Source organism: Parambassis ranga, chromosome 7 (assembly GCF_900634625.1).
Source record: "Parambassis ranga chromosome 7, fParRan2.1, whole genome shotgun sequence".
Taxonomy (NCBI): Eukaryota; Metazoa; Chordata; class Actinopteri; family Ambassidae; genus Parambassis; species Parambassis ranga.
In genome coordinates, this window is record NC_041028.1 from 11,521,803 (window position 1) to 11,536,929 (window position 15,127).

The following is a 15,127-nucleotide window of genomic DNA, read 5'->3' on the forward strand; positions in this document are numbered from 1 at the left end:
AATGTAGTTTTATGTAAGCAATACATATGTTAGGTACAGTATGTTAGCATAATAATTTTTGCATCAAGTTTTGACGTCAGCAAAAAAAAAGTTAGGGACCAACATAGTTCTAGAGAACACAAAGAAAAATAAGTATCCCTTCACAGCCCACGACTACTTCATCTAAAATTTATTTGACTTCTTTGCAACACAATTTTGTCTGTCCCCAGGTTGATGAGTGCAGGAAATGGGAGGAAGAATGGAAAGAAGTGAGAGAAATGCCTCCCCTTCACTTTTTTCTCTTCTTTTTGCTTAACAACCTTTCATGTTGGCAGAGTGGGCCTGGGTTTTCGGCTCTGCGGCCATGTGAAAGGATGATGGTGGCCGCTGAGTTGGTGGAGGGGGAGGGTCACAATGACATATACAAGGAACGGAGGAGGCAGGCAGGGGAAGAATGCTGGCCTTGTTGTTGGACAGCTTGACATTGATTAATGAGAGAGAGAGACAGGGAGGAGAAGAGAGAAAATAAGACGAGAGGGGTGGCATTGGTATAGCAGGCCAGACAGGGGGGAGCTGGACTCTCATTGGGGTGAGAGACTCCGGAAGAGCCCCGGGCTGCACTGCTGATCAGGAAGAGGGTAGCTGCAGTGTTAAACTGGCCATGTGTGTTTATGTGTGTGTGATTCTGCTCATACCCTGACTATTTAGCCTAAGGGACTGTCTGTCTTCTCTCATACACCAAAACTCATGTAGACAGACACATACAATTCAACATGGGTCACATCAATCCTCATCCATCAAAGAACTCCTAACAGGCAGCCACCACCATCATCACATGTTGCTTTGTTGGTAGTTTTTTCACACACTTATGAAGCTGTTTTAGTTGTAAGGGAAAACACTGAATGAACCTTGTTGCTGTTGTGTTTTGATTGTGAAAAATGTGTATAATTTGAGAGCAACATCAACTAAACAAGGAACAAGGATTAAGGATTTGCAAGCAAAACGTAGAAAAAGTCAATGATAATGATGACAATAAAAGTGCAAATTCTGAGTGCAATTAATTCAAGCTGGAAAGACATCGGCCACTGTCAGAGCCTAAAGTGAATACTTGATACAGCATCACTGGCTGCTAGACCTTCAGTTCATGTTAAAGGCCCTTTTATTAGAAATTATGAGATCTAATTCTTTTTATTCATATCTTTTTCATTCTTGTAAACTCACAGGTTAAACCTGGTGTCTGCATTGGCAAAGTGCTGTTGACCTTTTCCACACCAGGAGCTACTCTGGACTGCCTCCGTCTCTAGCCAAGAGGGATTTCAAAGCCTCTCCTGGATGTCCCAGGACCCTTTGTCTCTACTCTCATCTATAGGTAAGCACAGTGTGCAGCCCCCTCCCCAGCACCAGCCTCTTCAAAACTCTGCACAATAGCCAGATTTCCTCCCAATTTGCTGGTAGAGAAAAGGAGGCTCAGGAACTCCTTTCAGTAGGTTTGAATGGTGGGCCTAATTCAAACTCAATCTTTGGGTTTGACAGGTCTCACCCCAACCTTTGCTGGGCTTACTTTGGGGCTCCTGACTTTGGCTAATGCTGGGGCAATCCCACTGTTGAATGGTTTAGTCTTGTGCACATTTGTGCCTCTTCTGCAAAACACGTCGGCTTGCTTTTATACTTTTGTGTATGCCAACTGATATTGTAAATCTTACTTGCCCAGGGTAAGCCGACAAAACACAAAAGGTTTTTTTCTCAGTAAAGCTACACTTCACACACTTACGCTAATTTCCATCTGGGAGCTTCCAAAAAAAAAACAAAGAAAAAAAAACAAGCATCTACCTCATCTCTGACACAGAAGAACTTTTCTAACACACATTCATTTCTCTTACTTTAAAGCCACTTACGCATGCATATATAGTGACATTTTGTATATTTTTTATAGACTTAGAGTCTACTCCACTGACCATTTGTTCTACTTGACCTTGCTGCACTCCATTCTGCCCCAATTATGCAAGCACACACGCCCACTTTGCATATTTGTACTTCTTTTTCTCCTGACACTCTTGAGGTCAGTTCTAATCAACCACCCTTCAGTAGTACACACTGAGCACACACCATTTTTACCAGAGTTCCTTAAAGACACCCACCTTCCAGGTCCAAGGACTGCTATTAAAGCAATCAGGACCTTTCTAAGCTAGGTCAAGAGCAAGATACTCACATGGGGATTCTGATTTGAATTATGCAAAGAGGGAATATGAGAAGAAGGAAGAAAATAGAAAGAGTAGGGGAAGATGGGAAAGAAAACAACCAAACCTTCTGTAGTTAGACGAGGTGAAACCTTGCAAAGGAAACAGTAGAGGAGAAAGCCATAAAGGTGGGCAAGTAACGTCTGATGAGACAAAAGGGACTGACACAGTCAGGAATTTAAAAGATTAGTCTTAAGTCCAAGACCCTGACCATGGGACCTGATGAAGCATTAGAAAATACGGTGAGGACTGAAACAGCAGGACCACACACAGTTTTGTGATTGTGTGTGTGTGCATGTATATGTGTCTGTGAGATCAGCTTTCCCTGTGGTCCATTTAGTGTCTAGTGATTCTGGACACTGAGACAAGGGAAGTGAGAGGAGAGAATTATCTTGAAATACAACTGGAACCTGTGTCTGTGTGTGTGTGTGCATGCAAAAGAGACAGTCAGGGAAAGAGTAACTAAGTGAATAGAGGCAGTAAACATGGTAACTCTAGAGCTCATATAGTGTGGGGAGGAGAAGGGATGGGCAGTGAGCCAGTTTTATCTAAATCGCACATTTCGGATGTGTGAGTACCCCTATGCCTGTATGCATTCTTATTATTGTACGTATATAAATAAATATGAAAATTCATATGTACATTCACTTTGTGCACAAAAAATGTAAAAAAACAACATTTTGTTGGTTTTTAGGTGCTTACTGTGTGTGATGTCTTTGGATCTCAATCTGTACTGACATTTTGACATTCTACAGTAAAAAAAAATACTAAAAATATAACTAACTTGTAGAAAATATAAGGCAATAATTGCCCTCATGTCTACGCGAGTCATTGTATGCAAGTCCCTTTGTGTGTATAGCTGAGCCCCTGGACAAGCCTACCCTGTGGAGAACATAATCATGGCCCTGTCGTCTCTAGGTTAAAGGCACACTGCTGGGTCTTCTGGCACTAATGCAGTGCCAAACTATAGGGGTCGCATTAGCCCCAGCTACTTCAGCATGCATTACAGTAGAAAGAACTCCATTTCCCATTAAAAGCCACCAGCAGGCTATGATGTGGGCCTACCTGAGATGGACTAAATGAGTCACTTAATGATAGCTGTGCTGGAGGGAAGGAGTGCTCAGACAAAGAAATACTGATTGGATACTGATTTAGTGTAAGGGTCAGAAAAATATGAGTCAGTGTATCATATCTCCTCTGTCACTTTTTGTCACTTCAGAAATAGCAGGGGTCCAAGCTCTAAAAGGGATATTATTAGAGATCACATACTTTACATACTTGCTGTCACTTTTTGTCACATTAACACACTCTGCAGCCCACTGTCCATGCTGTGAAACTAAAAGTGCTTTTAAATTTTCACCACAACTTGCACAACCCTTTGCTTTACAGATTAAAAGTAAGGTGTTTGGTTACTGCAAATACACCATAACAAGATATTTTGATAAATGACTTATCAACAAAAGGATTGATGAATAATTCATTAATTGGATACTTATTTCATCTGTGTGTTGTAAGCATAGCTAACAAGCAAGCATCGTCTTCTAATAGGATTTCTTATCCCTTATTATTATTATCCTGCAAGCCTATATTTAGACTTGCAGGTACAACACAAACACTGTGGGGTTTTGTTGTGTTAATAGATCTCTGTAAATCTATCAGTGAGTTCATCTATTTATCCAACAAAGTAGGAAGAAGGGCCATGACATCCTGGAGGACAGAACTCGGCTCTTGTATTCCCATGGGGGCATCAGCAAGGTCAAGTGCACACAAAATAGGGTTAGAGCCTCCTTGGAGTCTGGGTCCATATGGCTAGTAAGCAGCATGATTAATGACAAATCTGGACTGATATTAGGGTTAATTGACTGTGTTAGCTGCCCCTTGGATATGGGGTTTCTTGACTTTGCACTGCTTGTGTTGACAGCAGAAGTTACTGAGCAGAGTAGAATTCACATTATCGACTGATTCTTTTCTTTCATATGTTTTTTTTCTATTTGTCCAGTATTTAGCAACCCTTCAAATTGGTTACTTCTTGTATCTGTAGTGTCTGGACTCGACCGGACATAACTCAATCAGTACTTTTTTTTCTTTCAGTGTCAATATATTTTAGCTCTATTATTCTCTCTAAACATGTTTTGTTACATGCAAGTCAACCTCTCAATAAAGTCCAACTTAAAATAACTAGCTAATAAAGTCTTTGTCAAACCAAAAGATGTCATTGGTTCATCTCAGCAAAACTTTAACTGTGTGTGAACATCCATGTACACTTTCAGTGAATGTTTAGATCCAGGGGGTGTGGGAAGAGAAGGTGAGTGTATCCCTGCAGTGGAGATGAGAAGAGGGTAAGTGAGCCATGTGGAGGAAGCCAGAGGGTGAGTGGTGATCTGTAAAATGATACTCTGCTACCTTCCCTGACCTCCCTGTCGGGCCACTCTGTTACCTGGACAAGATGGGAGGTATTAAGTGGCCCGCTGTCCCGCTAGGTTGAGTTGCTGATCCGTTAGCCAGAGAGGAAAGCCAACCCCAACTCCCATCTTCACTTCAGTGGGAGCATTTGTTTTGATTTTTGTCCTCTCTTTCTCACAGACAAACCTGAGATGCCCAATTTATCTGGGATAGAGTGAGGGGAAATAGGGCGCCTTGCCACTTGAACACTAGAACTTTAAGCCGGCAACGGTTCGCCGACTCTCTCTGCCAATGTCTTCCTTGACTGTAATGCAATGCTGACATACACAGAATAACAGAGGGCTTTTGATAATACATTAATGGTGCATTAATAAATAATACATCATGATGATCATTGAAGCTAACTGGAATGGGTAACTCAATTTCCTAGTTCTATGATATATTTGACAATATTAGAAAAATGAAGGATGGAAAGGAGAATAAGCCACCACTTCCACCATGGTTTTAAACTGGAGGACATCTCTGAGCTTCCTGCAAGGAGTCAATAATTGTGCCCACCCACATCTTTAGGCTGGGCAACACAGGGACTTGCGAGAGAACAGGAGGAACAATTTGCTCATTCTCAACCAAGACATGGGGGCTTTGGGAGAAGGAAAAAAAGACACCCAATATCCAAAATCCCTCTCTCAGGGCCATCATGTGAAGAATTCCCCCTCTTCTCCTCCTCCTGTGCCCTCCCTCCCCCTTTCCTCTTCTTTTCTTTTTTAATCAAGCCGTCTGGGGTTGTCAGGTCTTTTGAGACGAGGACTCCCAGCCATGTGAAAAGTTAATCCCTTGTGGGCCTTCTTCTCTGTGGCGCTCATCTCCCTGGGAACACTGGTGGTGGCTTGCAGGCAGGTGGCGTTGGGTGGGGGGGAGATGGAAAGGAAGAGGGATGGATGAAGGGATAGAAAGTTGGATGCACACTGGGCCACCCTGACCTACAGAGAGGTAGAGATTGTCTCCAATCCTCCATAACACTAAACCTGCCCACCTGAACATTGCAGTGCTAAGTGTGAGGCAGCACTCAGCCAACGACACCACCGTGCCCCCTTCTACATTCTCTCTCAATCCTTAACTTCGAGACCTTTTGATGAGGTTCCTTGTCTGCCTGACAGACGGGTGGGATAGAGAACAGAGAGGATTTGCAGTATGGAGAGCAAGTCGAGTGGCCTCTGAAGGATGACAGTGGTTCACAATGGAGAGGGTACTTCTGCTGCATTGTGTTGCAAACCTCCCAGCCAGAGCAATGACCCAAACCCCAACCCCCAAAGCCACTTGGCTTCAACTGTTCTACTCCAGTCATTTTACTGTGGGTCAAAGCAAAAATCCCAACAGACTCCTCTTGGGCCTTCTGCCAAGGAAAGAAGGACATGATAAATAACAAAGGAGGTAAGACGTGCAATTCAGTGTTGCAATTGTTCAGACTCTCTCAATGAGCTGTTTCAGGTACATCAACAGCTATTTAAAGGAACTGAGGGAAAAACTGACTTTTGCATCAAAAAACATTACATTTTTGATTGAACTCTGTGAAGAATGAAGGACAAGAGAATGTGGCTCACCAAATCCTATTCTAGTAGCCTGAAGGAGACAGAAAAATGCACACTTGAATGCTTTGTTTGCAGTGCACTTCTTCCTTCTCTGCCTCCCTCTTGGAGCAAAGTGCCATTGGAAATATAGACAAGCTCAGTCAGCCATCTTAATCCTTCTCCCCTGTCCATCTCACGCTCACTCAATCCACCCTGACCCCACACACTCTACTCTTTCACACACATACACATGCACACACTCTCCCTTCGCCTTCTTCCTCCCATTTGATGTGCCCCCAGCCCCGCCATCCAATGAAAAGAGCTTGAGGCAGAGAGAATCTCTGCTGGAGGGGTGTACACAGTGAGATTTGGGAGTTTGTAAAGGTCAGCACGGACTTTGTTCAATCTTAGGGTTTATCTCAGCAACAGCAGGGCCGGACAATGGGGCCACTCGCCGCGCGACAGAAACCCAAGCTGTGGCAGCTAAATTACTTCACTGATAAGGCTGAATTAGAATCACTAGGACCCCGGAGGCCAGGAAAAGAGGACGATGGAGCAAAAAAGAAAGGAAGGAGAGGAGAAATAGAGAGGCCGCATAAGGTTGAGAGACGGGTTGAAAAATCAATGGCTCACAAAAGCAAAGATTTGTGTCTGATCTTAGTATAATCAGAGCACATGTTGTGCACCTCGTCATAAAAGCTCAATGAGCATGTGGCAAGAGCTTACAGTCTGCTAAAAGGTAAAGGTGACAGAGATAAAAAGAGAAAAAGGAACAGTGGTGGAGAGGGATCTGTCACCACTCTGAACTGAGGAGGAAGAGGGAATAAGGGATGGAGAGTGCTGATCTTTTTGTACTTAATGTGATGTAATTTGTAGGTACCTTACTTTAAGTGCATGCCTCTAAAACTGTTTGTGCTTTGTGAGTGCTTTGTGTATTTGCCAGTATGTTCTTACACTGTACACTCGTATGTTTTGTGAAATCAGAATGTCTGCCTCTTTCACTTCAGGGAAACAACATCAGTTACACAAGGTAAAAAGCACTTGGCACCAGAGAGAGGCATTGTGAGCTCTTGGCCAGCAGAGGGGAGCAGGCTTTGACACCAGAAACACTCAGGCCTAACAAATAACAGCAAACAAAATGTCACTATGACATAGGATTTCTAGTTTTTAAATACTATAAACAATAATCCTTAAATTAATGATTAACTGAAAGGACAGCACAGGATAGGCCACAGGCCAAGACAGTAAACACATTCATTGTAGCCAAATAACCACCACTTTATGTCTGCCGATAAAGTTGGGATTGTTTCTTTCTGCATTCAGATTAGTTTGGCATCACTTCTGTATCACAAGGCTCAGGGCTAAGAGTCTCAGAGAGGTGGCATGCTTGGTACCACTGTGTACCAGCTGCAGTGACATCAGCTCACCTCCTCTCCAGAAAGAGTGGCACAGAGCAGAATCATATGACATATATCAAGGACAGACTGACTGAGAAGCTTGCAGTGTGCTGCTTTGACCATTAAGAAGATTTGCACAAATCAAGTTAGCCTCTTTCACCTTTCTGTTCTGCCTGAACAACCAAGACTTTGTTGGGCATGTTAAGAAATGATTTATCTAATATACAACAACTAGCCCAATAAAGCTCCCCTTCTTGCTGTTGTAAGTGCGCACTGGTACAGCTTCTTTGAAAAAAAAACAAGAGTTTACAATTCACAATTACAATTAATTAACCAGTGCACTTGTGTTTTAAAAAGCCTGAAAACACACTTCCATGGTAACTAGTGTGCAGAATAATACAAATAAATCTAATTTGGCAATGATATCTCATGAATGAAGTGACTGGGAAACCTCAGTTTAAACCCTGACACAAGCACTCATAATAAATTAAGCTATTACAAGTGTGATCTTGTTTTTGCTGGGAGAGTCTGATTCTGATTCTGCTCAATATGATTAACGGAAATGTGGACATGTGCACAGTCGGCGCATATGCACACACATCAACACGCCTCTACAAATCTTGACCTATCAAAACGTTTGTTCTGTCTCATGCAGACAAGACGCCAGGTTTTGCTCCTCATGACAGTCGTGGAGAAAATGAGTGAAAATCACTCGAGCGATTCCGGACACTTTCCAAAGTAAAGACATCCCTGCATGTTTGACACTTCAACAGTTCAACAGTGTTTTTAGATCTGATGTCGTCATCGTGCTTAGCTTCTCACTCTGCCCTGTTTTTCTAAACGACAGAGTAGAGGAAAGAAAAACATAGGAGAATGTCTTTCCCGCCTGCCTGTGTCTCTCTATGTTTGTGTGGATGTATGCTCATGCTTCATATGCTTCTACACATTCAGTGTACAGTAATTTTAAAGTATATGAACTCACCCTGGCATACAGTACATTGATGCTGACATCATCAGGAATGCTTAAAAATGAAACAACCTTTTAGGTTCTTATAAAATGACTCATCAGGGAGTCCTCCCTTATCGTGTCAGACCAATCATATGCTTATGAGGGCGCTTTATATTCTCTCCCATTTGACTCTAACAAAGACACACACTGTGCTGAAACATATTAGTCTTTGCACCTAATAAAAAGTAATTAAAAGCCGTGTGCTTCACTTTCCTCCTAGGCTTACTGCTCATGAGTTGAGATCTACAGTATAGCACAGGAACTGCAAGGAGTTAATGAAAATAAGTCTTTCTACAGCCAAGGCTTTTGGGCCGTGTTGTGTATCTGATTATGGAAAATGGCAATCACAACAGCCACGGGAACCTGATTAATAGGTCACCACCTCCTGCTTGAGTCACAGAAATGTTAAGCAGCACAAGGGATTGAGATTTAAAGTGAAACAGAGGGAAAGTGAGTATAAATGGAAGAAAGAAACTGATCTGTAATGGACAATGATGTTGCACTGGAGGGATCCACCTCATAATTTCCAAATCAAATTAGAAAGTAAATCTCAGCACTACCATAAACCATCATAAATCATCATCTTCCTCTGTGGCAAAGAGCAGTGTCATTGTCTACTTCTGCCTTGAGGCCCTAACTGATGGGACTATTTACTAGGGCAATGATAAATGATGGGGTTTCACTAGATACGTACATAGTGGAGGAGTGGGGCAGAGGACAGGAGTTACCTGTGCTTCGCCACACAGGACTGATGGGCCAATGTGAGGGTTTTTAAATTAATGTTTAAAACATGTCTGCAAAGAGAAACCTCATGCAATAAAGGATAGCATTGTGGTGTAGATGCGTGAGGAGATTGTGGGGTGGGGGGTTGTTCTGGCAAACAAGAGGTTCCATTGAGAATGCTTGGCTGGAGAGGCTGAGGTCTGAAACCAGTGACCAAGTAATAACAGTCCAAATCCCAGGGACAATATTTGTCAAGTTCTACTCCCTTCAAAGACAGATGACTTTGCCCCACGTACTTCCTTGGGAGCCTGTGCACCTTTCATCTGGACCCTGCAGATTCATTTATTAACTAATTAACAGATGTTGGTAACGAGTTATGAACAAATGATAAGGCATCAGGCTTCTAATCAAACCTGACATTTAATTTGCTGCCCTGCTTCCTCGTTATCAATTACAGTGTTCATTGGAGATAATTGACAATGGTTTGAACAGGGACACGGGAGGCTTGTCTTTAACAGGTTCCTAAAAAAGCCCAGCTCTGCTGTGGTGTTTCTAGGGGCAACGCCGACCATATGTTTAATATTAGATGGAATCTGTTCCACTGGAGTGCTCCGAAAGCTGGGAAAATTGGATTAAATTGGCTAATGGCATGTTTAAAACCTACATAAAATGAACGTGAATGGAAGATATTACAGCACCCAGGCCCGGGACTTGTGGTGTTACGCTCTCTCTCTGGTGTTTTTGCTCCGTGTGTAAACTTGGGGTTTCTGTCAAAGTCAAATAATGATGACAGAAAACCACATACTGTTGGTCAATACTGTTATTAGAAACCACAGGTTTGATATCCCTTTCATTACGATGTGGGACTGTAGGTTTATGTGCCAAAATGACTCCTTATGTTAACCAATGATTACATATGGCCATCTTGAGAAGCGTAAGCACAACAATGTGTAAAATAAAAATTTTCAGAAATTTTCAGTTTTAAAATATCTTCTCAAAAGATCACAACATGAATGCAAACTAAGAAGAGCCTGTGTGCTCTGTGTTGTGATTATTATCTGTGCAGCGTTACATATATTGTGAATGAGAGAAGGACTAGATATTTTGTTTACAGTCTTAATGGAAACATTGACCCATGCACACCAAAACGTGGTTGGCATGAAGATGCTTTCAAATATATGTGCTGTTATATCTTTTTTTCTTTCCAAACTACTCAATGCTATTAAAAAACAATTTCGTCATTTTTTTTATAAGAGAGACAGCAGGAGTCACAGTCGTGGATAAGGTTATAAGGAGGTTTAGGTGAACTAACCTTCTCTACTTTGACAATAAATTGGCATCTGAGGAGGTTAAGCTAACAAGGCCTGCTGTTTCTTTTTTTGCTAAGTGCCTTTAAGGAGAAGCACTCTCAGCTCAAGGCCGTGCTCATCAGAGCATGGTCTTGATTTGATTACTAAAAGACATGATAATGACCCCATTTACATGAAGAGCTTCATGCTATACAATAGTCACACAGTAGGGGTTTAAGTTAACTAAAATAATCCTGGAACTGATGAGGACATGGATTCATATGGGATTAATGTTTCCTGTATAATGTTCAGTCTGAGCAACACCCATAATTGAAACATCAGAATGTGACTGCCACTGTGAGAACACTGGAAAGCACATTAGTCAAATCAAGCAGGAACTCTTGTTATCTCACTCCACTCTTTCTCCCTCTGTCTTACTCCTTTACTTGATGTGACTACTGTCTTCTGGCAATCCCAGGGAGTTTTGTTTCCTATCAGTTCAGTACCAGGCACCTTAAGGGTCAAACATAAAGATAAAGAACACCATTCTGTGAAAGGCAAACAGATCAGACAAGTTGCAAGCTGCACCTTGAATACCCTATAGGGATATCTTGCAGCATAAGAACTTGGCCATCCGCCCTCCAAAGGCTAAACACAAAAGGCAAGCAAACACTTTAGGACTCAAGAGGTGGGTCAGGACAGATAAGTGTCAGGGTGCGCCAGGACTTCTTCTCCCATTCGTTTGAAAAAAACAAGCACGTCAGCTTAGCTCAGCGATTAGGCTGTGAACAAAAGGAGCACAACATGAAAAGCAAACTGTCAAGGGGGAGATTTAGTGCCAGGCGGAAGGTGACGGAAATACATCTTGCCATGGCTGGATGGGTACACGTCACGTAGGACCTTGGCGACATGAGAGTGCTCGCCAGACGTCTTAGCCTATCGCTAAGTCAATAACTGGCTAAACAGAAGAGTTAGCATTCTTTTCGCCTCTTTCCACACATTGCTGGATGAATGATACTGATATGGAAAATCACCCCACAAAAGGTAAACAGAAAAAGAATGAGGGACAGCAAGGAAGAAGATTGCCTGGCAACAAAGTCTCCCCAAGGTGCAAAAAGAAAGACAGACATGGCTGTGCGGCCGACTCTGTAATGTATTCTGTTTCTGTGTGTAAAAAGTATTTGTTTTAAACTTGTCCAAATATCTAATCTATATCTAATCTAATCTAATCTACTATTAACTATTCTCGTTTTATTCTTCAATAGAATATACCCTGAAAGTACTCCCTTCTCTCCACCACATAGATCCATAAACACAGAATACCAAGGTACCACTGTACCAGTCACTGAAAGGTTGAAGACATACTGCTGAAAAGAAAGTGGCTCCATCTTCTCACAGTTGGTGAGAACATAAGGCAACACCTGATGTGTGGCCTTCAAGATAGCAAGCACTCAAAATGGAGAAAGTAACAATAGAGGGGAATGACAAAGTTAATAGGTGCTGGAGGAGTTTTAAATGATGTGATTCAGAGATTTAAAGATACGCCCAGCGGTCACAGAGGAGAGAGAAGGTGTAAACACCATTAATATCTTGGTGAAAAGGCTTGGCAGTGTGGTTTGTTTCCTTAAGTAATGTTCAGAATACAAACAGAGATCTTACTTTCCTTTTTGTTCTTCTAAAGACTGCATTCACACCATTATAGAGGAATCATAGCATTAGTGTTTGCCTACCACCTCCTACCATCCCTAAAACCCCACATAAAGAGAATTAGATCAGTGAGTTCTCTCAGTGCCAATCAGTAAAGAGCACAATACCTCCAGCCAGTGTATGGCAGCATGTCTCTATCAATAGACAAGTCAGGCCAATCTACTTGCCAGATAATAGTAGCAGTCACTCTGACAGTTAGATCCCCACACTGGACTCTCTGTGGGCCTTACTTCAGTCTGCTTGCTCAGACCTTCCTATCCTGAGGGCTTTGCAGTCCTACACGCGCAACCAGGGAGACACACACACACATATGGCAGACCTGGGGCCCTGGCGTTCTATCATGTTGTGCTAAAGGGAGAGCATAATGGTTTTTAAATGGATGACTCAGTGCTGGCCCAGAGAGGGCGTATGAGACAGAAGAGAATGGCCATGGCCTGCAGCGAAGCAGCTCTTAGATTGAGCTGTCCGTCTCGCTAAAATGAGTCTGAGTTAACACCTCTTCCAGATCCCAATGCCCCAGGACAGACAATAGTAGGCTTCCTCTCTGCCTTTCTTCTTTCCTCTCAGTCATACACTTTCACTCTCTCGGTCTCTCCACCAAGCATCACTTCCACACTGATTCCACATGTGATTGCAGTGCGGTTTCGCTTTATTCTTAAGACTACAGTCTATATACACAAAAAGTGTTGACTGTGATGGAAGCTGTACTACAGGAGATGGAATATAACTGCAACTATAATTTTTTGACATGAGAATAAACATTTCCAGCCCACTTTAAAATGTGATATTCACTTTTCAATAAAACTGAAGTGCAGTTGTGCTGATTATTAACTTTAGCACTTTATTCACTTTTCTCTTCCTACCAATAAAGACAAAGCTGTAATGTATGAGATCTTGGTTAGATATGATCATATTTACACCACAGAGATCTCGGATGACTTCACTTATTATCTCTCATAACAGATCCCTCTGTTTTGGCAAAGGACTGCAGAAATACACACAGACATTTTCAGGAAATGTTTGTGAACAGTATTATCCTCCTCATCCTGTCTTTCAAAACCTGTGAGAAATATGTTTTTTGCATCATCTTCTCATCCTCTGTCCAGTTGTACTCATATTTTTTACTCTCCTATTTCTTTGAACATCTTTTTTTTATTTAGCTGTACTTTTCTTCTCTTACTCCCTCTCTTGTCTATTTGTCTAAGACCAGAGGTAGTAGATCGGTAGACAGTGAAAGTGGGGTAAAATGGGGTGCAGGGGACTCCTAAGGGAGTCTGTTGATGACTATCAACCGTCTGGCTGTTATGACTATCTGTGATAAGGAGTCTGGGAGAGGAGAGCCTCTGAAGGTTTCCAGCCCCAAACTAGACATCTTAAAAATACCATAGTTAGTCCTGCAATGGTCATTCAGGAGGAGACAGAGGAGGGATCAATTTCTCTTTTAACAGTTTGGGAGGCAATGACAAGATTTTACCATAAAAAGACACAACATTTAAAAACACATTCTGTTTCTACAAAGGATAAAGACTTCAAAAAATATTTTTTTAAAAATGCTGTAAAAACACTTTTATAGGAGAAAGGTGTGAATGCATGTCTTTGGAGTTGAAGGTGGCCTTTTCCTACAAGCTAAACAGCTAAAGCGTAGTTGATGAATATGCATTAGTCTGGTGTCGGGGGAGAAGAACGGAAGGAGGAGGAAAACTGAGAGAAAACATGAGAGCTATGGGGAGAGTGTAGCTTTTGGAGAGAAGCCCTCAGCACCCCAAATGGCTAGCCATAATACGAACTTTAAAAAGGAAAATGTTCAGTCTGGCACACTGCCACAAAGCGTGTGCTTGTGTGCTTTAATCGCCTGCATGCTTCTACAGCAACTAGTGGGAAGAAAACAGAGTGGAAATACAGACTGAAACTATGATGGGAATGTTAGAGAATGCCTTAAAACCTTGTCAATGAAAGATTCAGACGTTTTTTTGGGTTATAGTTACTATTTTTCCTCAAGAAAAAAAATACATAAATCCAGCCATTTAAACTAATTGCAAGATTGACAACTATAATGAATTACTACTTACATTTATTGTCATTTCAGACAGAAATTTTGTTTAAAAATACATAGGTGCTAAATGTGCAGTCTCCTGGCCTGTTGGTCCAAATGTTTTTTGCGTACATGAGCGGGTGTTGTCGGATTCAAGCACATCATGCCCTGTACAGAACAGTGCTTCAGTGATTAACTTGTCCCAATTCCCCATTACATGCAAATGTAACACAAGACTATGTGAATGACCAGCCTCCTAAAAATGTACAATCTAGGAGTGAGTGAAATGAAAAGTCAGCCAGTATATTTCATCTCTGATTAGACATATGAGAAAGAAAGACAGAGACATAGAGAGAGACAGAGACCAGGAGTTCCTTTTTTTCCTAATGAGCTTACTGAAGCAACTTCAATATCCTCTAATGTCATGTTGAAATGAAAATTAATAGTTCAATATGCCGCCACCACATTGGGCCATGCTTCTTCCATTTCCATATCGGATGGCGTGACCAAATGAGTGTGCTCGCTTCAGACCGACGCCCAGAAAAGCTGATACCTCCACTAATCAGCCAGATTTTTCCATCTGACATTACTGTGCTGCTGGAATTCTGGATGAGTGCATTGTGTGCATGTGTCTGTGTGTTCAAGAATGAGAGGTGCAAATGGAAGGAGCTTCTATGGCAATGATAAGACGGATGCTTGCAGGCATCAAGAGTGATTGCTCGAAATGTGAATGTGTGAGTAAAGAGGGGCTTTTTCATCTAGTTACCCTCCTCAGTGCTGCTC

The 15,127-nt window shown here is 42.0% G+C and overlaps 1 protein-coding gene across 7 annotated transcripts in view; it reads right to left on the reverse strand.

The window, feature by feature from the left end:
• Positions 1-15,127, reverse strand: part of prdm16 (PR domain containing 16) — a 144,145-nt gene that overhangs the window by 79,982 nt on the left and 49,036 nt on the right. The gene's annotated exons all lie outside the window — the stretch shown is intronic.